Genomic DNA, 27,252 nt, shown 5'->3' on the forward strand with positions numbered 1-27,252 from the left:
AAAACATTTAGGGACCATTTAGAACAAAACAGTTTGGTGGGTAGAGTCTTATAGCGGAACTGTAAGAATCATTTATGTGCGGGGGGACGATTTCGTCAAAACTGGGCTCAAACTAGGGAACACATTTGATATTCAGTAAATCAGTAGACAAGCTGGTCGTAGGTTTTGTCAAATCCTTTCCCAATACAGTTGCCCTTGGTACTTGAGTCATACTTTCTGGGTCGTTCCTGAATGTCTCCATTTCCAACCTCCCTAATAGTTCCCTTAAAGACGTAAACCACCTAATTGATTTTGCCCTGCGGAATTTTAAAAGGTCAAACAAAGCCTCTCTGTACGTTTCAAGTTCGTCCACAGTCCATAGGCTATACCAAAACATTAGGAGTTTATAATTCAACTTGTGTACCAAGTGTTTATGGGCAAGGTCCATGTACAGAGGTGTCAGGAGGGAGCTAAATGGGAGATCCACCAAAGACCTTAAAAATGAATTTCAATGACAGAAAGGCAGTCTGTATTGCCCATATCCCACAGTTCTGCACCATAGAGAGCTCCCCCGAGGACCTTGACATTTTAAATTTCTAGTGCCGGAGAAATTTGACGGGAGACGGTCTTCTTGTGAATTTTACTAAAATGGGCACACTGGTGGATTAGTTGATGTTTTACTTTCTCTATGTGGGCACCCCAATTAATCGATGGAGTCAGGCGGATACCTAAATATTCAAAAGCTTCAACTAGCTCCCGTTGAGTTCTACCAGCCAGTACATGTCTTTTGGACAGTTTTACCTTGCCACTGTTAAGGATCATATACTTTGTTTTAGTCTCCTTTAAAACCAGGCCCCTTTCATCACAAAATCTTATAAAATCAGTTAAAAGTTGTTGCAAACCCTGCAGAGATTTAGAAATTAAAAGAGTGTCATCAGCAAAGAGAAGTGCAGGTACTCTTCTTACCCCGATTTTTGGGGCATCACAGCCATCTCTAGCAATAAAATCTACCACCCCATTTATAAAAAGAGTAAAAAGCGTGGGGGTTAACACACATCCCTGCCTCACACCTTGTTGCATTCGGCAGGATCTTGTTACTTGGTTTTTGCCCCTCACCTGACCTGTGCTGCATTTGATGAATGAAGTCTAATTAAAATATCTAAAATGTTACCTGGCAAACTCAAGTCTTTCAATACTCTCCAGAGACTAGCCCGGGGAACAAGATCCAACGCTGTACGCAGATCAACGAAGGTCACATATAATTTCCCCCCCCCTTTACTACTACTTCCTTCCAGTAGATACACAAAAGACGAAAAACTTGGTCCAGAGTACTAACTTTTGTGCGGAAGCCTGCTTGAAAATCGCTCAGGATTTGGGACTCAGACATCCAGTCCTGAATCCTTCCTAGTATCTGTTTAGAGAAGATTTTCTGGAGAGAATCAATTAGGCTAATTGTCCTATAACTTCCCGGTATGGCTCTGTCCCCTATTTAATAGATGGGCACTATCTCAGCAACCTGCCACGATGCTGGTATGTCTGCAAATTTGATATTAAGTTAATATAAGAGCCCCTGAGAGATCTATCATCCCTATGTAGATCATTAGGAATTCTGTCCGGGCCGGGAGCAAGGGCGGGGACACAGGTGGAAATTGCCATTTGGGTTTCCTCGATGGAAAAAACAGGGTATCACCATTCCCATCTCGGGCCTCAACCCTCATTTCACTGTCTTCCAGTGTTTCTCTAATGCCTATGCCATAAAGGGAGCTAAAATGAGTAACCCACTCTTCTGGTTGCACAGTGTATTCTAAGACTACCTTATTTCCCTTTAGCTAGTGTGCTGTTTTTCTCCAAAATGTCTTGGGATCTTTGTATGTCTATGCTGAGTGTACCGAGGACCAGAGACAACCCTCCCATCCTTTTTTTGCTCTCTCAATGGCCTGCCTATATTTGGCTCTGCACTCCACGACCTCAGAGCGATCTTTGCTCTTTATTGCACAGATGAGCGCCCCCTTTGGTTTCCTGCAGTGCTGATTATACCAGGCATTCTCATTTGCCTGCAACGGATCTGTGGAGTGTCCCCCCCTTTTCGATGCTTTTGGAGGCTGACTAAGCATGTCCCGCATTTCAATATAGAACAACTTGTGACAAGATCCCAGAATAGCGGCAACCTCTTTAGCTGGGAGTTTAGTAAATTCCTCAATCACCCCACGTGCTTTACTTTGAACTAATTCTAAAGCTTCTGGGTGTTCCTCGACCCACTCCCATTTAATTAACCTTTGGTCATTTGTGAGGGAAAGGACACCCAACTCCAGACACCCCCTAATATCAGATTGGGCGGTACCAGGTTTTTTGAGAGAAAGTGCAAGAGCGTTGTGATCACTCGCTACTCTTTTAACCACCACCATGTCATCCACTAGAGGCCAGAGATGAAGGGATACTAGACAATAATCAATTCTGCTTGTGTGGCCATTTCTATTAAAAGTACACTCCCCTTTGGGATCAGACCTTGTTCTCCCATTTGTAGCTCTTATATCATGTTGTAAGGTAAGAGCTAGGACCTGGCCTCCTCTCTTCGTCCATCTCACATTCGGTAAATCTAGATGTGGCATTGACCACACACAATCTTAATCCTCAGTCAAATCTAGAGGGGTAAGGGCAAAGGGTTCAAAAGTACAATTAAAATCGCCTGCCACTAGTACAGGAACACCATCAGAGTACTCAGTCAAAGCATAATCTAATATCTGAATTGTGTTTGTTTCCTCTAGGGGGTGAACCACTCTATTATAGACATTAAAAATTCTAATCTTCCAACGACTATGTAGGGTCAACTCAAAGGCTAAAATATCCTGTGAATCGACATGAAGAAGCTTCACCTTAGACCCCAGGGTTTTTTTCACCCAAACTGCTAAGCCGCCCGAGGGTCTACCCTGCTCTTTCCTCGGGGCAGCAATGCCATAGGAGGAGAAGCCACTCCTAAAATGTGTAGCGAAACTACAGGTTTCCTGAAATAGGATTACATCATATAAGTCTACAAGGGTACACCATTCTGGGTCAGAGAGCAGTTTTGCAATCCCTGCCACATTCCAGACCAAGACCTTTAAAAAGGGTGAAATGGGGTTTCCCCTACTTCAGTACACCTAGGGGTCAAACTGCTACTTACATTTACAGTTGCAAGCTCATTACCAATCTCAGTATTTGTTGTTGTACCTCTAAAGGTTGGAACTTCTGATGGGCGCGGAGGTAGTAGGGGACCTGAACACCCAATGTTCCTATCAAGATTCAAACCAGGCTGTAGTCATCTTTGGCCATTTGCTACCCTACGAGGACAGGGGAGGGGTCCAACCCCAGAGTATCTATATGACATAGACTCTAATCTTGGGGGTCGTCTGTACCTGATGGTGATTGATGTATTTACTGGAGGCATTGTGTGTGATTCAATCGCCAATAGGCCAGTGACCATGCCCTTAAAAAAGAAGCTAACTTTTAGCGTGTCTCTGATAGCCCCAGGTGAACTAAATCTTTCGACAGCTTTGATGTCATCTCGAATAATGGAATAACAGTGGTGGGTAGATCTTATCCAGTGAATAACTTTGTTTTTTAACGAGTCCCGATCTTCATACCCAGCCCTGGGGAGTTTAGGGACTTCAGTTAAGTAAATCACATCTTGAGCACCCTTGTCACTTTACCTTGTATAGACTCCTTCCTTCACCGACCCTACCCCACGGAACCCCCTATTCCCCAACCTCGGCGCACACCCTTCATCCAAAACAACTTCACTTCTATCTGGAGCCCAAGAGCCAATCCTGGCGTGATCGACTCCCGATGCCATTCTTACATTTAGAGTGAATGTGTCCCTTGAACGATGGCCTCTAGAAGAGTCTAGGGGTTGGTGGAGAACACCCGCAGGAGCAATTTTATTGGAGGGCTCAGCAAACCCACAAGAGTAGGGGCCTATGCACCTATACTTTGATGCTAATATAACCGTGGGTGTTGGAGATGGCATAAACGCTTGATGCGCCCCATTCCTAGAGTCTATTCTTTTGGTTAAAGAAGCAACCTCCCTTCTTAGTGCCGATACCTCCATGTCAATGACTCGATAAGTGAATTCAATACTTGCGTCTCACACACAGGGGCTTCACACAGCTTCTCGGGATCACCTAGTACGACTCCTGGTCCCCTTTCCTCCTCATGTGCAAAAACGTCGAATCTATTGTGGCACTCAATTTGGTTCACATGTGACACAATAGGGGTACTACTCGACTCCCTGGGCACTATTACAGATGTTAAGTCAAAGACCGGGTCAGGTCTTTTTGCTAGTCCCTTGCTTCTCCCTTTTGAACGTCGATTGAACATCTGTGGTATTACCTTTTCTGATTTTTTTCCTGATGGTAACTTGGTTGAAGGTGGTAACAAACTTACAGAGTTTGCATCATTACTGGGGTCTGTTCTGGGTAAAAAGTCTGGCTGAGGAGGGGATCTCGGTGTGCCTGCATCCGCTATTTCTTGGCACTCTGTCAGAATTGACTCTATCCGATCCATAGTCTCATGACAGACAGCGCCTAGGGATCTTTTTCTTTTTGGGAATTCCCATACCCTGCACCCTGTCTTGATCTTTTCTTTTACCCATTTCTTTTGGAAACTATCCACTAATATCCACTAATATAGTACAAACCCTCTGCACTATCCTCTAAATTGTCACCAAAGTATTCAGGTGCAGGTAGAAAGCATATACTTAACCGTAGATATGAACTACTATGAGACCATTTAATTTGCAACATAAGGTTAAAAAGAAGGATGCCGGATGAAAGCAGTTCAGCACGTTGCATAAGAGGGGACACAAATTATATATACTACGAAACAAAACCAAGTGGGGTGGCCCACCTCTAACTGTCTCTGGCGGGCGCAGACGGGCCCGCCCTTGGCCTGGGCTTTGCCCGGGCGCATCGTTGTGCGTCCCGCACTAAGGGAGCCCTGAGCAGCTTTTAAGCACCTCATGGCGTGTTTCTGACAGCGTTGGCAGCCCCGGCCACAAGGCAGGCTGGACAATGGAGTCCGGTTGGGCGGAAGAAAGTGGCGTGTGCAGTGAAGGGCTCCCAAAGTAATAGTAGGAAGGAAGGGTGCAGTGAGTGGCACAACCTTGCGCACCCTACTTCAGGAGGAACTGGAAATTAAAACAATGCTAGGCCCTGGCTCAGTACTATGGCATCAGGGTTCATGTCTGGAAGGAGCTCGCTAAAGCCCAATGTACTAAAAGGTTGCGGCCGCGGAAGCATATTTTTTTTGCTTGCCCTAAGTCCTGTGGCCGTATTACTACACTGAAATTGCTATGGCGTCAGAGTTGCCGATTCTGACTTAGTTTCATATCTATTAACATATTTTATTTCCCTATCGCCACATGTCACCAGTCAGACAGATCCAGAGCACCGTGGTCTCTACTAGAAAGGAAAAGATAACGTGTGACAGGTTACATTGGTTAATACTCAAAGATAGACCTGGCAATTGATGCGTTTTTAGCCTTAACTTGTAGTGGAGCCATAAAATAATCAATGGGTTGATGTCCAGATGTTCTTAAGCAGGGCTTCACCGCACATTGCCTCCTGCCATGTTGTAGCGAATGTGAATCTGAATGGGTGGATTTTGGAGCGGGAATGTTCCTTGCATGTTATATAGGCTTGTTCGTTCCCCTGCCCTGAGTGCTCAACTGGGGCCGTATTACAAATAGGGTGCACTCTCCCTGTTTGCGCTGTTGCACAACTTCAAATTTGTGTGCTGGTCGCAAATAAGGCAGAAGCAAACTTGCGGCTCCCCTTGTGGCAGTGCACAAGACAAAGATGGAACAGCTGCTTCAAGCAGCCATTTTATCTTTCACAGTGCAGAAGAGGGGGTCCCTTACATGTAGACAGTCAACACACCTCTGGACTGGACGATCTCTTTGCCTCTGGCCCCAGTCTATAAAACGGCACAGGCACGGAGGCAGTGTTTCCCTAAATTGCATGGGCTGTGCTAACAGTGTGTCAGGGGGCCAGAAAAAGGGCGCACACGCAGGTTGTGCACCTGGGGCACTGTTTGTAATGTGGCCCTGGTATCCTGACTTTTTCTTTTGGGCCTAGCATCATGCTAATCGAAGCATGTGCACACAGACCTAAGCCTGTTTCTGGTTATGAGAGGTACTGGGCCTATCCCTTGACCTGAAGGGGTATAACAAGCATGCACCCATTGAGGACAATGGACTGTCGAGGCATATGTAGATAAGGCAGTGGTGCCAGAGTACCGTGGTTAAGAGTACTAATAGTATGATCAGACCCTTTTATTTGTGTCACTCTGAGTGAGGCCTACTGGCCCACCAGTGAAAAGTTCCTCTCCTATGTGCTTGCCCAGACTCTTGCACTAACATTATGTGTGTGATTTAAGTGTATTTGTGTGTGTAGCCAGTGTAGCAAATGCATGATGTGCAAATGAGCCAGATTCATACAGACCAGTGAGATCCATTTGGATTCCCCTAGCCTGGGCTAGCAGAAGATGGAGGGTGAGAACTGCGCTCTCAGACAGTGGAAGTGCACAAATTGCCTTTCCGTACCCGGCGACAGGATATCCAGACACTGAAGTGAGGAGTGGAGACAAGGCTGCCTTCAGATATACAATGAGTCTTTTGGTTTACAAGGAGCTGCTGATAAGTCTTGCTGAACGTTGAATTACGGTGGGTGGTACTGGTGAGGTGGAATTGCAGACAGCTGTACAAGGTGAGGTAGTCCCTAGGTGAGACCTCCCCTTTAGACTTCCTTCTAATCCTCATTTTGTTGGGCTAATTACAGCCAGGTACACTCTTTTGAGGGTACACCAGGATGGAGGCATTCCTAGTGTTACCTCCTGTGAGAGATTCCACTCTACACAAAGGCTTGAGACAGTGAATCTGCATTCCCCGTTTAAAGGTTTTGAATGAAAGTGAGACTGAAATACCCCCCTTTATCCCAACTCCAAGTCCTCTGTGACCAAGGAAGGAGGTGTCTTCAGAGAACTGCTATGCAAACAGGACTGGTGTCTCCCTCACAGGCAGTTTCCCACAGGAAAGGTGGCTGAACCTAAAAATTGTATTTACTGATGAGATGCTCATAATAAGAAATAATTCATATTTTATCTCAAAGGAAAGAACTCCAAATGTCATTGAAGTGGTCATTGTGTGCAAGGGTAGGGTTGTCTTCCATTTTCGGAAGATACATAATTTCATTGTTTCCAGGCAGGAGTCAAACCATGTTTTGATGTTGGCATTACGTCCTATGATGTCTTCAGCATCCTTCAGTGATGCCAACTCCAGGGACAGAGTAAGGCTCAATGAAAGAGGAACTTCAACGTATAAAACTTCTTTTAGCAGCCAGTATCAATAACAACAAGATATTGCAGACCCCGTTGAGATGTTTTGACACCACCCAATTTTAGGATAAGGCAATTGCTGCGCTCATGATCCACAGCAGGACAGCAGAACAGAAAGGTTTTAAGGCAAGGGCAAAGTGGACAGTTGCCCAGGGCTGCCACCTTCCAAGTGGGCCCCTATGAATGTGGCTTTTCTCTATAAGTGACCTCTGTCTATTTTATTTTTCTCTCTCTAAACTTCTCTCCCTCTGCGTATTTCTACACCTGATTCAGTCACTCTACACATTGTCCGTCTTTGGGGTCCTGGGCAAGACATATCTCAACTATTGACTGACCCATTTAAAGTCTACCATATGATTGGGTATTATTTGGCCTCACAGAAGACAAGAAATATCAGGAAATGGGTGACACATTTCAAATTTGTTCCATGCAGGGGCCCCACAACATACATCAGAAGTGGCACTGCTGCTACAGCCTCAAAACACTCAGTGGGAGAGGCAGCACACAAACAAAATAGCTGGGGAACACCCCGATTCTTCTCCCAGATAATAGAGAAGAAAGATCAACAGAATTCCAGTAAGCACCACCAAGGCATAACCTGGCTTAACAGAAACTACAAAAAGAGGAAATCTCTCACGCTGCCTGTTGGAGCCGGCCTCGTGGCGTGGTCCTGTTCCCCCTCGCCAAGCCGCACCAGGTCCCCTGCACCTCGGGGCTCCTCCATTTTGGATTGTACGTGACTCTGCGCACCAGCCTACCTGACCCCGCTCAACCCGGCCTCGGCCCCAGCAAGCCCCGAAATCAAGGCACCAACAACTGGCCAGGGGGTACCACGTGAACACTTCCCCACTCCCGGCGGAGGGCAGTATCGATGGGACCCCCAACCGTCCTCCCACACCTAGGTGCGATCGCCCCACAGCTCTCCTGGGCCTGGCGCCTCTCCTGCTGAGCATCTGGCCGCTCCCGACCCGGCCTCTCCGCCCCCCCGGGCGCAAGGGTCCGGACATCAAAGGGCTCCAGACCTATATCTGGGGCGACCCTGCAACAGGACAGCAGTTGTATCCCGGAGTCAAGAGCCCTGCTGATCGGATCGCGGCTGACCCTACGGAGAAAGACTCATCCTGGAACCACGCTCTGAGCCCTGCTGACTACGCCGCGGCTCCACCGTGCTTAAAGACCTTCACGAACCTTTGGGGCCCTGCTGACGCTGTCGCGGCCCGACCTTGTTGAACTTGCCATCAGAGCCCGGCTGACCTCGTCGCGGCTCGACCGAGGCGGACCTACCACCGGAGCCCTGCTGACTGTGTCGGGGCTCGACCCAAGCGGAACTACCACCCGAGCCCTGCAGACACCGTCGCGGCTCTCCACGTCCGAGCTGCTTTGAGACCAGCACCTGCCGCTCCGATCCCCGGAGCCACCTTCAGCCTAACGCAAGGTCTGGCGCAGAGCTTCCCCGTACCAGAATGGTACTAAGACTGTCCCGCTACCCTGTCCCTACAAAGACAGTGAGACTCTTTCTGGATCTCTCAATCCCCCTGTAAATATTTCGAATGTGCTACTATTGATAAAGTACCTAGATAAGCATCTGATACGGAGTCCTGTGTGGTGGTGTTACTGGGCCTAGTACGATCATAGGAGAAAGACCTCTCCTAGGAGGCTTCTCAGCGGCGCTCGGCTATAACTTTGCGGTAGGGAGGTGCCCCGGAGTGGGCCCCCTGACTCCCCGGTGGTCCTCCCTCCAACATTTGGTGGCAGCGGTGGGATCCGAGCCAGACGCAATCGTACAGGCAAGTAACGCACCCGCTGCCTAACCAGACGGAAAAAGAAAGAGAACCATGAGCAGCCAAGAAACAACCGTGGCCGCAACCTTCCAGCAAGAAAGGTTGGAAGAATACACCCACAAAGAATTGAAACAATTCTGCAAGGACAAAGGGATCCCAACCACAGGATTGGGCACCAAGGAAGAAATGCAGAAATGCAGAAAGCCCTGAAAGCCTGGGCAGAATCCGAGGCTACTCCACCCCAAGGCGGAGGGACCTCGGCCCGGGACGAAAACCTGCCGCCGACCATGACCCCAGCAGATGGGGGACGAAGCATCCTGGAAGCCGGCCTATCCCACGAAGAAATGCGAGAACGGGAGAGTGTCCGGACACACGAATTGGAACTCGCACGACTCCAGCTGGATGGTGAACTCCTGCTGGCGGAGAAAAAGTTGGCCTTGGAGCAACTACGGCTGCAGGAGGAAATCGAAGAAAAGAAACGGCATCGAGAACTAGAAGAGAAACGGCTAACCCTCGAGCACGAGAGGGGCCTCAATGAACTCGAACTGAAATCCAAAACGGGGGAGACCAGCACCCCCGGATCCCGGGACGCTCTGCCACTGACCGAGCCAAAGGTTCATATCCCCAAGGATGTCGTCAAGGAGTACTATAAAAACGACGACATCCAGCAATGGTTCCGAGCATACGAGGTAGCCATGACCTCCCATCGGGTACCCCGGAAGGATTGGGGTGCCGGCCTATGGGGGAGGTTCCTCAGCGAGGGCCGGGATACCCTGCTGCAACTCCCCGATGCGGTGATGACCTCGTACGACCACATGAAAGAGGCCCTACTCACCCGCTACGGACTATCAGCCGAGATGTACCGGCAGCGCTTCCGGGACTGCAAGAAGCTCCCCGGTACCACATGGGTCGAATACGTGGACTTGTTCAGCAGAGCCTTTGAAGGGTGGATAAGAGGGAGCAAGGTCACCTCGTACAACGAACTGTTCGACCTCATTGTCTGGGAGCACCTCGCCAACAACTGCTTTGTCGAACTAAGGCAACACCTCCTTGACAGCAAACTGACCGAGCCCCAGAAGCTCGCCGCCGAAGCCGACCGATGGGTCAACACCCGGGTCCCCGGAACCCCGTGGGGGACTACCAACGGAGTACCATGGGACCTCCTCGCCAGCGGGGCGGAGGAGGAGGGTCCCACCGCAGACGAGGATTCCCGGCGGGCCGCCCCGAAGCCCGCCACGAGGCCAAGCCGCCAACCACACGTCCCCGACCCTGGTCCGTAGGGGGACCCCCATCGCCAGGCCTGGCCCCGACCAACAGTGACCTGCTTCGGCTGCCAACAGACAGGCCACTATGCGAGCGACCCGGCCTGCCCCGGGAACCGACGAAACTGGACCGCTGGGCGCCCTCCCCGACAAATAGCCGCCGCAGCCCTGGGGGAAGGAGAAGAAGAGGAGGAAAACCGCGACGTCCGGTCCCCCGAGTGGGAACCGGCTGCCATGTCACTCGTATGCCTGGGCACCCAAGAAATGGTGCCTTGAGCCCCCATCCCGAGCAACACCCAGAAGTACCAGCAGTGGGTCACCATCAATGGGCAACGGGCCGAAGCCCTCCGGGACACTGGGGCCAGTGTGACCGCTGTCCGCTGCCACCTGGTGACCCCCGAACAGATCCTGCCGCATGTCCTATGCCCTGTCCGGACCGCGGACAACACCGAAAGCATGTGCCGGATGGCCCGGATCCCCTTCGAGTGGGGAGGAGTGTCAGGCACCCTGAAAGTAACTGTCCGCGACGACGCTCCAGTGGACTGCCTCCTGGGGAACGACCTGGAGAGCTCCCCCTGGGCCCAGGTGGAGCGCCGAGAGCATCTGGGGATGCTAGGGCTGCCCGAATGGGCCTGCGCCACCACCCGGTCCATGACCGCCCAACCAGCCGCTGCAGCGGCCCCCGTCGAGCCTGCGGGTCCAGAACTGCCACCCTCCTCTGGCACGGAGGAGCCTGACGATGAGGCCGGGCCATCCGAACTTTCCCCCGATGAGGCCGCCTCCCTCAGCGAGATCCCCGAGCTGGCCCAGTGGCGCCACGACGGGGGCCCCACCCACGAACAGTTCCAACAAGAACAGAAGGCCTGCCCGTCCCTCGAGGGGGCCCGACAGCAAGCAGCCGCCCAGGCCACGGGGGACCCCACGGGAACCCACTGGATCTATTGGGACAATGACTTGTTATATAGCGAACAGAAAGTCGCCGAACTAGGAGCCGGCCGTGTGTTGGTGGTTCCCCTCCGATTCCGAGAGTTCCTCCTGAACCTGGCGCATGACGTGCCCCTCGCCGGACACCTCGGGCGAGACAAGACCTACAGCCGCTTGGTGACCCATTTTTATTGGCCCCAAATGCGGAGAGACGTGGACCACCACTGCCGGTCCTGCCAGACCTGCCAAGTAGGCGGGAAGACTGGGGGTCGAGTCAAGGCCCCCCTTCAACCATTTCTAGCCGTCCACACCCCGTTCGAATGGGTAGGGATCGACATCGTGGGGCCCCTCGACCCCCGAACCGCCGTGGGCCACCGCTTCATCCTGGTACTGGTCGACCACGCCACCCGATACCCAGAGGCCATCCCCCTCTGAACTGTGACCGCTCCAGTGGTGGGCCGGGCCCTGATGGGCATCTTCTCCAGGGTGGGGTTCCCCCGAGAAGTGGTGAGCGACAGGGGTACGAACTTCATCTCGAAATACATGAGATCCCTCTGGCAACAATGTGGGGTCACCTACAAGTTCACCACCCCTTACCACCCCCAGGTGAACGGACTGGTCGAGCGGTTCAACAGAACCTTGAAGGGAATGATCAAGGGCCTGGAAGAGCCCCTGAGGAGGAGATGGGACGTCCTGCTGCCATGCCTCCTGTTCGCCTATCGAGAGGTTCCACAGAAATCCCTGGGCTTCAGCCCCTTCGAACTGTTGTATGGGCACCCTGTCCGAGGGCCCCTCAGCCTGGTCAAAGAGGGCTGGGAGGCGAGCGTCCAAGATGCCCCCCCCCGACGTCTACAGGTACCTCTTGACACTGCGGAACCAGACTCGGAAGTTCCGGGCCCTGGCAAAAGCCAACCTCGAAGCCAGCCAAGAAGACATGAAACGCTGGTATGACGAAAATGCCTCGACCATCGAGTTCGAGCCGGGCCAGCAAGTCTGGGTCATGTCGCCCGTGGACCCCTGCGCCCTTCAGGACAAATGGACCAGGCCCTTCAAGGTGGTTGAGAAGAAGAGCCCCGTCACCTACTTGGTCGACATGGAGTCCCCAAGGAACCCCCTCCGGGTCCTACACGCCAACCGGCTCAAGCCCCACTTTGCCCAAACCGAACTAAGCCTGCTGCTGGCTACCGACGATGGGGGCGAAAGCGACTCCAAGCCCCTACCTGACCCCCTGGGGTCCTCGGACCAAGACGGCTCCATGGAGGGTGTCAAACTCTCCACCACCCTGACCCCAGAACAGCGCCATGACTGCCGGCAGCTGCTGCAACCCTTCGCTGCCCTCTTCTCTCTCACGCCCGGGGTGACCCCCTGGTGCGTCCACGACGTGGATACCGGGGACAGCCCCCATGTGCGACACCGCGCCTACAGAGTGCCCGACCGGGTCCGAGCCTGCATACAAACGGAGGTCTCCAAGATGCTCGCCCTCGGAGTCATCGAGCCATCCGACAGCCCGTGGGCCAGCCCTGTGGTCTTGGTGCCGAAGGTCGCCACCCCCGGCACCCCCCCGGAACTCAGATTTTGTGTGGACTACAGGGGCCTAAACGCAGTCACCAAGACCGATGCCCACCCCCTGCCATGGGCAGACAAGCTGATCGACCGCTTAGGGGCCGCCCGCTACCTAAGCACTTTTGATCTCACCGCTGGGTACTGGCAGATCAGGCTCACCCCCGGCGCCCAGGAATGATCTGCCTTCTCCACCCCCGATGGGCACTACCACTTTCGGGTGATGCCCTTCGGTATGAAGAACGCCCCAGCGACCTTCCAGAGACTGGTGAACAAGGTCCTGGCCGGACTAGAAGCCTTCAGCGCGGCCTACTTAGACGACATTACAGTCTTCAGCAACCACTGGGCTGCGCACCTAGGACACCTCAGAGAAGTCCTGGCCGCTCTCCAAAGGGCCGGGCTCACGATTAAGGCCAGCAAGTACCAGATCCGCCAAGGATCAGTGACCTACCTGGGCCATCAGGTGGGGAGTGGCCAGGTGGCGCCCCTCCAGTTGAAGGTCGATGCCATCCAGGCGTGGGAGCCCCCCGCCACCCAAACAGCTGTCCGGGCCTTCTTAGGCCTCACAGGCTACTACCGGCGATTTATCAAAGACTATGGCAGTATTGTGGGCACCCTCACGGAGCACACTTCCAAAAAGCAGCCCAAGACGGTGCACTGGACACCCCGCTGTCAGACCGCTTTTGAAACCCTCAAGGCGGCAATGTGCGCTGCCCCTGTACTACAGGCCCCTGACTACGGCAAGAAATTCGTGGTTCAGACAGATGCCTCGGAGTACGGGGTTGGGGCGGTCCTCTCCCAGATGGACACCGAGGGTCTCGACAGACCTGTGGCCTTCATCAGCCGCCGACTGCTGCCCCGAGAACAGAGGTGGAGCACCATCGAGCGGGAGGCCTTCGCCGTGGTATGGGCTCTCAAAAAGCTCCGGCCCTACCTTTTCGGCACCCACTTCCGAGTCCAGACTGACCACCGGCCCCTGCGGTGGCTATTGCAGATGCGGGGCGAGAACCCCAAATTGTTGCGATGGTCCATCTCGCTGCAAGGGATGGACTTCACCGTAAAGCACCGGCCCGGCAACGACCACGCCAATGCCGACGGCCTATCCAGATTCTTCCGCCTCGGCGAGGAGAACCCCCAAGGAGATGGGTGACTCTCCCTGCCTTCAGCTGGGGGGGACGCTTGTTGGAGCCGGCCTCATGGCGTGGTCCTGTTCCCCCTTGCCAAGCCGCACGAGGTCACCTGCACCTCGGGGCTCCTCCATTTTGGATTGTACGTGACTCTGCGCACCAGCCTACGTGACCCCGCTCAACCCGGCCTCGGCCCCAGCAAGCCCCGACATCAAGGCACCAACAACTGGCCAGGGGGTACCACGTGAACACTTCCCCACTTCCGGCGGAGGGCAGTATCGATGGGACCCCCAACCGTCCTCCCACACCTAGGTGCGATCGCCCCACAGCTCTCCTGGGCCTGGCGCCTCTCCTGCTGAGCATCTGGCCGCTCCCGACCCAGCCTCTCCGCCCCCCGGGCGCAAGGGTCCGGACATCAAAGGGCTCCAGACCTATATCTGGGGCGACCCTGCAACAGGACAGCAGTTGTATCCCGGAGTCAAGAGCCCTGCTGATCGGATCGCGGCTGACCCTACGGAGAAAGACTCATCCTGGAACCACGCTCTGAGCCCTGCTGACTACGTCGCGGCTCCACCGTGCTTAAAGACCTTCACAAACCTTTGGGGCCCTGCTGACGCTGTCGCGGCCCGACCTTGTTGAACTTGCCATCAGAGCCCGGCTGACCTCGTCGCGGCTCGACCGAAGCGGACCTACCACCGGAGCCCTGCTGACTGTGTCGCGGCTCGACCCAAGCGGAACTACCACCCGAGCCCTGCAGACACCGTCGCGGCTCTCCACGTCCAAGCTGCTTTGAGACCAGCACCTGCCGCTCCGATCCCCGGAGCCACCTTCAGCCTAACGCAAGGTCTGGCGCAGAGCTTCCCCGTACCAGGCTGGTACTAAGACTGTCCCGCTACCCTGTCCCTACAAAGACAGTGAGACTCTTTCTGGATCTCTCGATCCCCCTGTAAATATTTCGAATGTGCTACTATTGATAAAGTACCTAGATAAGAAACTGATACGGAGTCCTGTGTGGTGGTGTTACTGGGCCTAGTACGATCATAGGAGAAAGACCTCTCCTAGGAGGCTTCTCAGCGGCGCTCGGCTATAACTTTGCGGTAGGGAGGTGCCCTGGAGTGGGCCCCCTGACTCCCCGGTGGTCCTCCCTCCAACACTGCCCATAGCACATTTACAAGAGTCTTTACTGAAGCGCAATTAACTCATAGCAAGGGACATGTAAAGCAGGACCTATATCAAGTAGAAAATAAACACTATCAGGCACATGCATCATCATAGGGTTTTGCGATTCCTTAATAGCGATTATTAAGGAATCGCAATTAAGGAATAGCAAAACCCTATGCATGTAGGAATCGCTAAAGAAATAGCGATTCCCACAAATTCCTTAATTGCGACTAGCAAATTGCGAGTCGCAATTAAGGAATGTCTTCCCATTCATTCCTATGGGCCTCCAGGCCCATAGGAATGAATTAGAGATTGCTGGAGCAAATTGCGAGTACCAGTAGGTACTCGCAAATTGCTCCCGCAATTTCGATGGTGCAAGGGTGTCAAAATGACACCCTATTGCACCCATGTATGTTCACTCTGCACAAATGTTGCATACACACATGCTCTAAGGGCATGTGTGTGGGCAACATGAAACTTAGAAAAATGCATATAGGTGCATTTTTCTAAGTTTTCGCAAATTACCATGAGGTCCAGCCTCATGGTAATTTGCTCACGCTAATAGCGAAATCGCTATTTTTTAAACTGTGATGCATTGCATTTAAGGAATCTCAATTAGGGATTCCTTAAATGCTATCGCTATTTAAGGAATCGCAATTTAAAGATTCCTTAAATAGCGATTTTTCCATTTGGGATGATGCATCCCAAATGCAAAAATACCGGTCGCAAAGGGGCAGATTCTGAGAATCTGCCCGTTTGCGACCGGTATTGTGCTTGATGCATGTGCCTATATAAGCATTAAACATAAAGAACTTACCTGAGATTGTGACAGGCATAACCTTGATGGAGACAGAAAAGAACGAGGCTGTTGGGGTGGTTGATATTGCCTCCAAGGCAGGTATAAGGGTTAGTGTTTAGGTTAGGATTCTGGGATGCGTTTGTTTTGTTTAATTTTGAGCTAATATAGGCACACCCTTTCTGTAATGTGGCACAACTTAATTCAATTAGTACTTGGAAGAGGAAGACGTTCTAGGGGGTAATGTCAGTGCACAATTATGCAATGGGTAAATGCAGGTTGATGTGCAAATGGAGACTTTTTTTCTTTGCTTTTCTTCCACTGGGAAAACATGTTTCCCTTTATAGAAATCCCCTCCAAATTTTCCCATCAAAGGACCATATTTAGGATATGGTTTGCATCGCTCTTGCACCTAAGTCAGATTTAAGAAGCCCGCAAAGCCACTTTACGTGCCTTTAAATGGCTTAAAAAATCAGGAGCAATGCAAAAATCGCTGTGTTGCATTAAACCTGGGAATTTGCCAAAAAGTAATGCCTCACCAGGAGAGGTATAACGAGGAGAAATATCTTTATTTCTCCTCTTTTTTTCATCTTTCTACGTGTGCTGCATTTTGCATCTCACATAGAAAGAGGAAAACACCTCTGAGAAATGTTTTTGTACAGGAAGGTGCTCCTTCCTGCAGATAAACAAACCTTCCTACAACACAGGCACGTTGCAAGGGTGCCTGTGTCAGCACTAGACTTCCAAAATGGCTCCAGCGCAAGGCAAAAGGACAGGAATGTGCCGTAGGGGATAAATATCCCACATTCCTGCAATTTTCCTGTGATGCAGGGCAAGGCAAAATGATGATTTGTTGCAATGCCCTGTGCCACAAATGTCATAAATATGTTCCTAAGTTTACAAGAGAGCCATTTCCCTTCCCACACTGGAACGGGAAATACACAAACCCTCTGCTGCAGTAAATCTCAAGTCCTTTCCATTACCATTTACATCCTCATGGATGATAACCACACAGTGACGAGATAATGAACATCTCTCAGGAATCTTCTCTGATCTCCTGACAGAAATAAATGAAGATTTGTTTAGCCATAAATGTACGTTTACATCCAAAAATGCCTTCAAAGCCATGTGAAATGTGCAAATTCATAGTATCTGTATTCGATTTAAATGATCTACAAACATCTTCATGTGAATGTGCCCTCTTGGAAGCAAATACATTTTTTCCTCAGCTGCAATCTTTGCCCTTTATGTGCTGGACATGATGGCTGTCTGGCCTTGTTTACCTCTTCTCCTGCCACTCCCCAACCATGCACATTACAATCCAAGATGGTCGATGAGTAGGGAGCTCTAGTCGGGAGCTCCCGGGCTGGGGATCGCCTTTTTGGCGAAATATTCCTGAAAATAGCCCATCTTGACTCCACCACACCCAGAGATTGGTTGGCTGCAACCAGGGCTGGACTGGCTACCGGGCGTTTTGGCATGCTGCCGAGCTGGGGGCTGATGTCACTGCAGTGGGGGCTAATTTCGTTGATGGAGACCTGCGTGTGCTTCGAAATAAACAAAGCGAAACGAATTTCGTTCAGCGCACGCAGGTCCCCATCAACGAAATCAGCCCCCAGCTCAGCAGCATGCCAAAACGCCCGGTAGCCAGTCCGGCCCTGGCTGCAATACCGCGATTCTCCAGTCTAACCTACCTGCCGTTCCCGCCGGTGATGATCCCAAGTGATGAAGAAGAGCCGCAGATAGCATCAGCGGAGCTGCGCCATCACTGCTGCCGAAACTAATCCACTGCTGGCACCTCCCCATATTACACACGGTGAGCACGAGTGGTTAAAGAAACCCCTAGCACTCCAGTTAGCCTCGCCTAGCCACTCACGGTGCAGGAGATCAGAGCGAAGTTGGCGGCTGTCGATGTGCTTCTTGAGGGGAGAACGCAGTGCTGAATGCATGAGGGTCCACTGTTTGCTGTCACGCACAGCTGGATAAGAGACGGTGAGCGGGGGCACTGCTGATGACCCTGGGATCCCCTGATGTTCCGGTATTGACGGTAGGGGGCTCCGATGACCTGCCTCCAACAGGCCTTAAACTCCCCAGGTCAGATACGCGCTAGCTGAGCACAAGATGGCGGAGTGCTCCTCGGCAGCGCTTGCTGTTTAATGGTAGCTCCGATTTCCCTCCTCGTGCATGGATTTTGTCCTGAATACATCACAATTCCCAACAAGGCAAGCAACATACTAGACACTCTTCTATTTTGGTCTCTGTGGTCCCTATTTGTTCAGAGGCTCGCTCCAGTTTCAACTCTCCATGATGCGCTGATCGTCAACCCTGATGCTGTTGCGGTACTGTGCCTGTGCGCGCAAACAGCAGACATTCTACTCTCCTCAGCCCTCCCTTGGTGCTGTGGCTGCGTCCCAAGTTTTTTGGGTCTTGACTTGGGAGCATCTTGCCATTTTGAGATGGTTTCCTTCGAAGCCCACAACCCGGATCCGCCATTTTGTTGATTTTTGTCCTTTCCTTCGGCCCGTTGGTCTCCATCCTGCCGACCTTTAGAAATTTCTCTTTTGCTGGACTGCCTTATCTCTTTCTCCCCCGCAGGTCCCCCTCTATCCTCTCATCAAACTCAGCCTACAACTCTTCTCCCCCCCTACCTCTCTCTACCCCTTTTGATGTTTTATTTCTCCGTTCACTCTGTAAATATGTAATATATAATTGTCCAAGCCTAATCGCTGGTAAAATGTAATCCTGAGTAAATTTACTATTTGTATATATATATATATATATAACTCTAACCACTAGTACATGTAGTAGACCTTTGTACTTACTACCATTCGATTTTAGAGTTTATCCGTTTGTATCTCTTCCTTGAGTGACTTTACAACTTGTACATTTGCATTTTTTTCTGTATGTATCTCTTCCTTGTGTGACTTTACAATTTGTACATTTACAATTTTTTCTCTTTGTATCCCTTATATAACTCATGTAATCCAAAGTCCTTATGTAACGCAACTGGTTCTTTTGTAAAGTGCTCTGACACCTTCGGGTAATGTTCGCGCTATATAAAATCGCATAAAATAAAATAAATGCACAGAGAGCCAGACAAGCCTTGCAAGAGTACACTCCCGCGAGGAGCTTTTCTACCACTACTTGAAAAATCAGCGCTGGAAATATTATTCTAGTTTTTATATTGGGTTTGTCTTGGTCTATAATGTAAGAGGTTTCCACATTACCTAAATGGTTGAGTTATTCATTTATGTTACTGTTTTTACCAACTACCCACAATTCTTCCTGTTTTTTGTCGATGCCGTTTGACTGGCATGCAGATGTTGGATAGAGACCCTGCCTGTTACAGACCCCTTAGATTTTGCTGCATTAGGATTTGGTTGTACCGGTCACAGAAGAGATATGTAGCATGACGAGGGAGACAGAGATTCTGGGGGAAGACTTGGATTGGGAAATTTCATCAAAGGAGGCTGTTGACTCAGGCTGTCGTAAGTTAGCAGGCTACAGTGGTTGGTGCTTTACCTGTATTGCTGCGGACAGGATAAGATTGCGAGGGTTCTAGCCAATGTTATGTAATGTTTCTGAGCCAATGTTTCTGTGGACCGAGTGCAGAAGTGAGGCCCACTACCTCTATTTACTGCCTGCGCATGCACAATACGCCTCTGTTCAAGACTCTTCTTCTTGGTCATCGCACGTCTCAGGTACTTTAAGGATGTGTTTATATTTGCAGTGGCAAATGTTTGTAAACCCATAGAGAAATCCCAACATTTTGAGCCTTTCAGCCGGGTTTCCTTTTGAATCCATTTGGAGATAATCCTTACCCCATAGAAAGAAAGGTGGAGGCGAAGCTTGCACCAGCAGGAGGACTTTGACGACAAAGTTTGACGAATTCTCCTGGGAAAATCTTGCGTCAGTTAAATCTAAAGCGGCAAATAGAAAAAAAAGAACAACTTATCCGACATTTCATTTTTATTTCAAGAAGATGGTTTTATTCCCTTGAATGAACAAGAGGGCAAATACGTCAACAAGAAGCTTCTATCTGAAATTCTTTCAAGATTCTGCTTTGATATTGGGTTTTTAAATTAAGAACTTCCCTCTACATCTTTTGAGCCAGTACTTCATCTGTTCCTTAAGGCTAGTTCTCCTACTCCAGCGCATCATCAGCATGTTCCTGGTGTAATTCTTTGTGAAAGGAAGGATCCTGACAAGATTGTGGTTCCCTGCTTCATGTCCAGCTTTTATCCATTAGAAGAAAAGGATAAGATGATGCAAGTTTAGTGGGGAGATCTTGAATTGTGGAGAACGTGTGTTTTACATACAAAATAGTAGACTCTGCACTAAATGAGACGTGTTGGGCCCAATTGTGCCATGAGAGCTAGTATTTATTTATGCATCATACACAAGTCAGAGCCTAACACCAGACTTTAAAGAACTTTTTTATTCTATTCAAGAAGGATCTGAATGTATGGCTACTTTAGAAAATCTGGAGAGACAGACTGAATTTCTTTCAGATGCCTTCTTTGATGGTGCTATAGCAGCTACGAGGGAGATATAATAGTGGCCAGAGGAAATGTATGTCTTAGACTCTGGTACACCAATTCAAAGGCAGCATTATGAAGAGAAAACTCTTTGTGGATCTGAACTAGAGGAGAAACTATTGAGAATATTCAAGGAAAAGGAACAGTCTCCTCTTACCATCAGACTCATTCCTCTTTATATTCAGCTGGGCAGAATTTGTCCAAGTCCTCAATCAAACAACCATCTAGGAGATCTTATCAATCACAGCTCTAGGAAGCAAAGATGAAGAGAATTAAAAATTAGCTAGAACAAAAGAATAAGCCTGTCTCTCTGAATGAATTTCAGTGTTCCTGACTGTTAGACTTGGGGGTCTCTGATTGGCGCAAGGTTGCCCTTGTGTCAAGCAGGAACCCTCTCCTCTATGTCAGGGCGCAGGATAACCCCCTGTGAATGACCCTTGCTCACCCTCTAGGTGCGTGGCGTGAGCAGCCAAGGCGATTCCTCAGGCGTTGTTGGTTAAGCACCTACAATCACACACACAGTAAATACATCAATCCCCCCAGAAACGGACACCAGCCTTGGATATGTAGAAAAATACGCTTCTTTATGTAAAAAATAGGTATATATATCTCAGCAGACTTATCACAAGACCAATAACGTTTTCGCTATGCCACCAGGTTGTAAAGCAGGCAAATGTTCTTTGTTCGTAGCTTCAAATGGATACTTTGTAGTCTCTTTGCAAATATTACTTGTGGTTCCAGTACTCACAGAGGTCGGCTCCTGCGAACGGGGAAATAAGGCGTTGCGGGCCCGAGCCCGATACTGGAACTTCTTTCGTGATGTGGAGAGTCGGCACAGGTCGGTGCGACTCTCAGCTTGGGAAGTGGTCTTGGGTCCTCGATCAGCGGGTGTGGGCAGGTAGGCAGGCGCGGCCAGCGACCCTCAGCACGGCGGTGCAGGGGGGGGTCTCCACAACGGGGGCGGTGCGGCCTGAGATGTCCGGGGATAGCGAAGCGGGGTCGCAGGGCACGGTCAGTGCAGCTGGATGACCCAGCGTAGATCACAGTCATCGGACGGTTTCCGGCGGGAGGGGTGATAGCGCGGTCAGCGCGCTCCAGTGGCAGGCGGTGACAGGGATGCAGGCAACCTAGCCCGGGGACAGAGAGCGGCTCCGGACGGAGCGGGGCTCTCACGGGGTTGAGGCAGGCAAGCTTCTGAGTGTCACGGCCCTAGGAGGGGCGGTGAGGGGCGCAGTCTCTTTCCAGCGGGATGCACACACGGCTCGAATCGGAGGACGAGCAAAAGCACAGAGAACCCACTGGTCCTGGGGTTCAGTTCAGGGGGCAAGCTCAGATCAAGCCCTTGGAGAATGTTTAAAGCACAAAGTAGCAAAGTCTTTTCAGTAGTCTCTTCCTCTCCTTTCTCAGCAAGGCAAGCAGCAGGCCAGCTCCTCCAGCGTCTTCTTTGTGGTAAAACAGGATTCTGATTTCTTAGGAGCCAGGCTCCTACTTTTATACAGTGATTCTTTTGTTCTTTAGCGCCAGGGGGCCTGGGCCTGGCCCAGTCCTGTTCTGGAGCACTTTGTTATGGTGACTCTGCTCTTTCCTTTCAGCAGCAGGGCAGAGACATCAGCCGCTCCACAGGGGGCGGCGCCGGCTTTGTGGTGGCAGAGCACAGGTCTATTCAAGAGTCAAGGTGTACTCCTCCCACCCATCCTGGTGTCATCTCTCTACCCACCACCTGGCAGCCAACCTGTCTCTGGGGATTCCCCAACCCTGCTCCTTACTGTTGCCAGGCAGAACACACACACACAGCAGAGGCGGACTGAATGGCCAGGTCAGTAAATACTAACTTTCTAAAAGTAGTATTTACAAACCCAGGATATTAAAATAAACTTGACTACAAGAAGTATTTTATTATTCTGAGTTCAGGCATACTAAACTTGACCTTCTACCATGCTCCCTGAGTCCACTGGGGTCACAGCGTGTAGTGACTCCAGCAGCCCATTCTGGCCTATGGAGAGCAGGTAGCCTTCTATAGTGAAAAACGAAAATGGCTGTAATTCACTACTAAGACATGCCACACACATCAGGGCATGGCCTACCTTATGCCTACAATGCACCCTGCCCTTGGGCCTACCAGAGGGGTGGCTAATATGTAGGTAAGGGAAGGTTTAGGGACTGGCAAGTGGGGGCACTTGCGCAGTCAGCGCGACAGTCCCAGACTGCACGCAGGGTCTGCAGTGGCAGACCCTAGACACATTTTACAAGGCCGCTTTCTGTGGGTGGCGCAACCAGCGCTGCAAGCCCACCAGCAGCATTGGCATTCACAAGCCCTGGCACCCCTGGTGCACTTTACTGGGGACTGACAGTAAATCCAATAAACCAATCATGAACATCAATTACAGGTACACTTTACCTAGGGAGCACTTGCACTGCGGCACGGATTAGCCGTGGCGCAGTGCCCTGAGCGGACAACACCAGCAAAACAATCGAGGCACACCATCAAAAAGTGGAAGGGAAACTCACGCCAAGGTGCCAGGTCTAACACGTGTCCCCTCCAGCTGAAATGTGGGGAGAACTACCCTTGCCCAGGGGGTTCCTCATCACTAAGGCGGAAATACCTGGACAGACCGTCAGCGTTGGCGTGATCTGTACCAGGACGGTGTTCCACCGTAAAGTCCATACCCTGTAGGGAGATGGACCACCTCAACAGTTTCGGGTTCTCACCCCTCATTTGCATCAACCATCTGAGGGGCCTGTGGTCCGTCTGAACCCGGAAGTGAGACCCAAACAAGTAGGGTCTTAGCTTCTTCAGCGCCCAGACCACAGCAAATGCTTCTCGCTCAATTGCACTCCACCTACTTTCCCGTGGAAGTAACCTCCTACTGATGAAGGCTACGGGTTGGTCCCAGCCCTCCTCAGTCATCTGTGAGAGAACAGCCCCTACACCATGCTCTGAAGCCTCTGTCTGCACTAGGAATTCCTTGGAGAAGTCAGGGGCCAAAAGCACGGGCGCCGTGCACATGGCAGTCTTCAGGGTGTCGAAAGCTTTCTGACAGGTGTCAGTCCAGATCCCGTTCCTGGGCTGCTTCTTGGAAGTCAGCTCTGTCAAGGGGGCAACGATCGTTCCATAGCCCTTGACAAACCTCCTGTAGTACCCAGTGAGCCCCAGGAAGGCCCTCACTGTGGTCTGCATCTTGGGGGGTTCCCAAGCCAGGATGGTCTCAATTTTGGGTTGCAAGGGTGCCACCTTGCCACTCCCCACTTGGTGTCCCAAGTACACCACGGAACCCTGCCCGATCTGGCACTTGCTTGCCTTGATCGTGAGGCCTGCTCGGCGCAGAGCCATCAACACTTCCCAGAGGTGGCGCAGGTGTTCGGGCCAGGTGGCACTGAACAATGCGATGTCATCCAGGTAGGCGGCACTGAACGCATCCAGCCCAACCAGTACCCGGTTGACCAACCTCTGAAAGGTGGCAGGGGCATTCTTCATTCCAAATGGCATGACTCGGAACCTGAAGTGCCCATCTGGTGTAGAGAATGCTGACCTCTCTTTGGCCCCATCGGTCAAGGCGATCTGCCAGTACCCAGACGTTAAATCAAACGTGCTGAGGAACCGGGCAGCCCCCAGCCGATCAATGAGCTCATCAGCTCTGGGGATGGGGTGCGCGTCAGTCTTCGTTACTGAATTGAGTCCTCTGTAGTCCACACAGAAACGGAGTTCAGGTGTGGCTCCCGGCGCAGCAGCTTTGGGGACCAAGACCACGGGGCTGGACCAAGGACTGCTGGAGGACTCAACCACCCCTAGCGCAAGCATCTTGGAGACCTCCTCCTTGATGCAAGCTCTGACCCTGTCAGTTACCCTGTAAGCCTTGTGCTTCACAGGTAAGCTGTCTCCTGTGTCCACATCATGAACGCACCAATCTGTGACACCAGGAACCAGGGAGAACCTATCTGGAAACTGCCCCAGCAAGTGGCGGCAATCTTCCTGTTGTTCGGGCGTCAGGGTGGGTGAGAGGTTAACTCCATCCACTGACCCATCTTTCTCAGAGGCTACTAAGAGGTCAGGAAGAGGCTCGGTCTCCTCTTCCATTCCATCATCAGTGGCCAGCAGCATGCCCACTTCGGTCCTCTCTAAGTGGGGCTTAAGGCGGTTAACATGTAGGACCCTCAACGGGTTCCTGGGAGACTGCATGTCCACCAAGTAGGTGATAGGACTTTTGCGCTCCACAACCTCAAATGGACCTGTCCACTTATCCTGAAGTGCACAAGGCTACACTGGGGCCAAGACCCACACCTTTTGTCCAGGTTGAAGGTCTACCAGAGTGGCATTCCGGTCGTACCACCGCTTCATCTCCTCCTGGCTGGCTTCCAGATTTGCCTCAGCAAGTTGCCTGAAACGCCTAGTCTGGTTTCGGAAGGCCAGCATGTAACTGTATACATTCTGGGGAGGTTTCCTGGGAGATTGCTCCCAGCCTTCTTTTACCAAACTCAGAGGTCCTCTTACCGGGTGACCATACAGAAGCTCAAAGGGGCTGAACCCTAGAGACTTCTGTGGCACCTCTCGGTAAGCGAAGAGCAGGCATGGCAAGAGGACGTCCCACTTACGCCTCATTGGACCGTCTAGGCCCATGATCATGCCTTTGAGGGTTCGGTTGAATCTCTCAACCAACCCATTTCCTTGGGGGTGGTAATGAGTGGTGAACTTGTAAGTTACCCCACACTCCTTCCACAGGGATTTCATATATGTGGATATGAAATTGGTCCCCCTGTCGCTCACCACCTCTAGAGGGAATCCCACTCGGGAGAAAATTCCCATCAGTGCTCGTCCCACCACGGGGGCCGTCACTGTCCTCAGAGGGATGGCTTCAGGGTACCGGGTGGCATGGTCCACCAAGACCAGGATGAACCTGTTGCCCAGGGCTGTCTTGGGGTCCAGAGGCCCCACAATGTCAATACCCACTCGCTGGAATGGCGTACCGACCACGGGGAAGGGCTGCAGAGGAGCCTTGTGCTTCCCTCCGCTCTTACCACTTGCCTGGCAAGTCTGACAGGTTCTGCAGTGGGAATCTGAATTCTTGTGCATTTGGGGCCAGTAAAAGTGGGTGACAAGCCTGTCATAGGTCTTGTCCATCCCCAAATGTCCTGCTAAAGGCACATCATGAGCCAGCCCCAGTAGCAAGGTTCTGAACTTCTGGGGTACCACCAGCACACGGGCTGACCCAGGTTCAGCAGCCTTAGGCTCGGAATACAGGAGGTCACTCTCCCAGTACACATAGTGTGTTTTGGCCTGAACACCATTGGCCTGGTCTGCAGCCTGTTGCCGCATAACCACGAGAGAAGGGCATTCTTTCTGCTCCCTGCAGAATTCCTCCCTGGAGGGACCTCCTTCTTGCTGCCAATGGGTCAGCTCAGGCAGGTCTCCCAGTTCGGCAATCTGTTCCCCGGTAGGCTCCAGAGCATCCCCCTCAGGGTCTGCTTCCTCCTGGGCCGTGGGAACTTCGGGGGCCGGTTTCCCGCGCCTCCTGCGCCTTCTCCCTAAGGCCGGTTCCTGGACCTCTCCCTCAGGCTCCAGGACCCTCTCAACACCCCTACTGGCTGCCATGGACCGGGTGGTCACGCATGCCCAGTCGGGTAGACCCACCATCCTCAGATGCGTGGTCTTCTCCACCTTCTCCCAAGGGGAGCTCTCCAGGTCGTTCCCTAGCAGACAGTCTACAGGCATGTCAGTTCTCACAGCGACTTGTAGAGTACCAGAGACCTCCCCCCACTCAAAGGGAACTTGAGCCATTGGACAACGACTCTCTATGTTGTCAGCATTGACAACCCTACAGTAGGCATTGGGTACAATCTGCTCTTGAGACACCAGGTGTTGCCTCACCGAGGTCACGCTGGCTCCTGTATCTCTAAGAGCCTCAACCTTCTTTCCATTGATGGTCACTACTTGCCCATATTTCTTAATGTTAGAGGGCAAGTAGGTTTCAGGGACCATCTCACTGTCTCCTAGCGAGACTAGGGTCATCTGCCCGGGACCCCCACCCTCCTGGACTGCTACCTCCTCCCCAAAATTAATATTAGCTACTTGCCGGGGTAGAGCACCGGTGGGTGCGGTCTTACCAAACAGGCGACACTTAGGATCAGAGGCAATGTGACCCGGGTCACCACACCTGTAACAATTGAAGGGCCCCTTTGGAACAGGTCTACCTGTCGGGGCCCCGTTCTGCTGCGGGGGTGGGGGAGGCTGAGAACCCTTCTGCTGGTTCCCTTGGGGATTACTTAGGGGGCCTTTTTGGAACCCTTTCTGTTTACCCCTGTCCCCCCACTCTTCTGCTGGGGACCCTGCCCACCTTTGGCGGAGTCTCCCACTTGACCCTTGTGGACCCTGGTGCTGAGCCAGCGGTCCGCCTCCTCAGCAAGCTTCCTCGGGTTGGACAGCTTGCTATCAATCAGGTGCTGGTGTAGCTCAGGAAAACATTGACTGGACAAGTGCTCCCATGCAATTAAATCAAGCAGCCCTTGATAATCATTCACCTTGCTACCCTTCACCCAACCATCCAGTGCTCTGCAGAAAAAAGTTACATACTCCACATACGTACTCTCAGGGATCTTCTTAGTCTCCCTGAACCTCTGTCTATATAGCTCAGGAGTTAACCCATACCTGGTCATTAAAGCTTCCTTCATATGGGGGTATGAGGCTTGGAGATCTAAGGGTAAATCTAACAGTGTGTCACGACCTTCAGCAAGGAACCTTCCCCACAACCCCGCTCCCCAGTC

The sequence above is a fragment of the Triturus cristatus genome, chromosome 3_2 (assembly GCF_964204655.1).
Source record: "Triturus cristatus chromosome 3_2, aTriCri1.1, whole genome shotgun sequence".
NCBI classification, from domain to species: domain Eukaryota; kingdom Metazoa; phylum Chordata; class Amphibia; order Caudata; family Salamandridae; genus Triturus; species Triturus cristatus.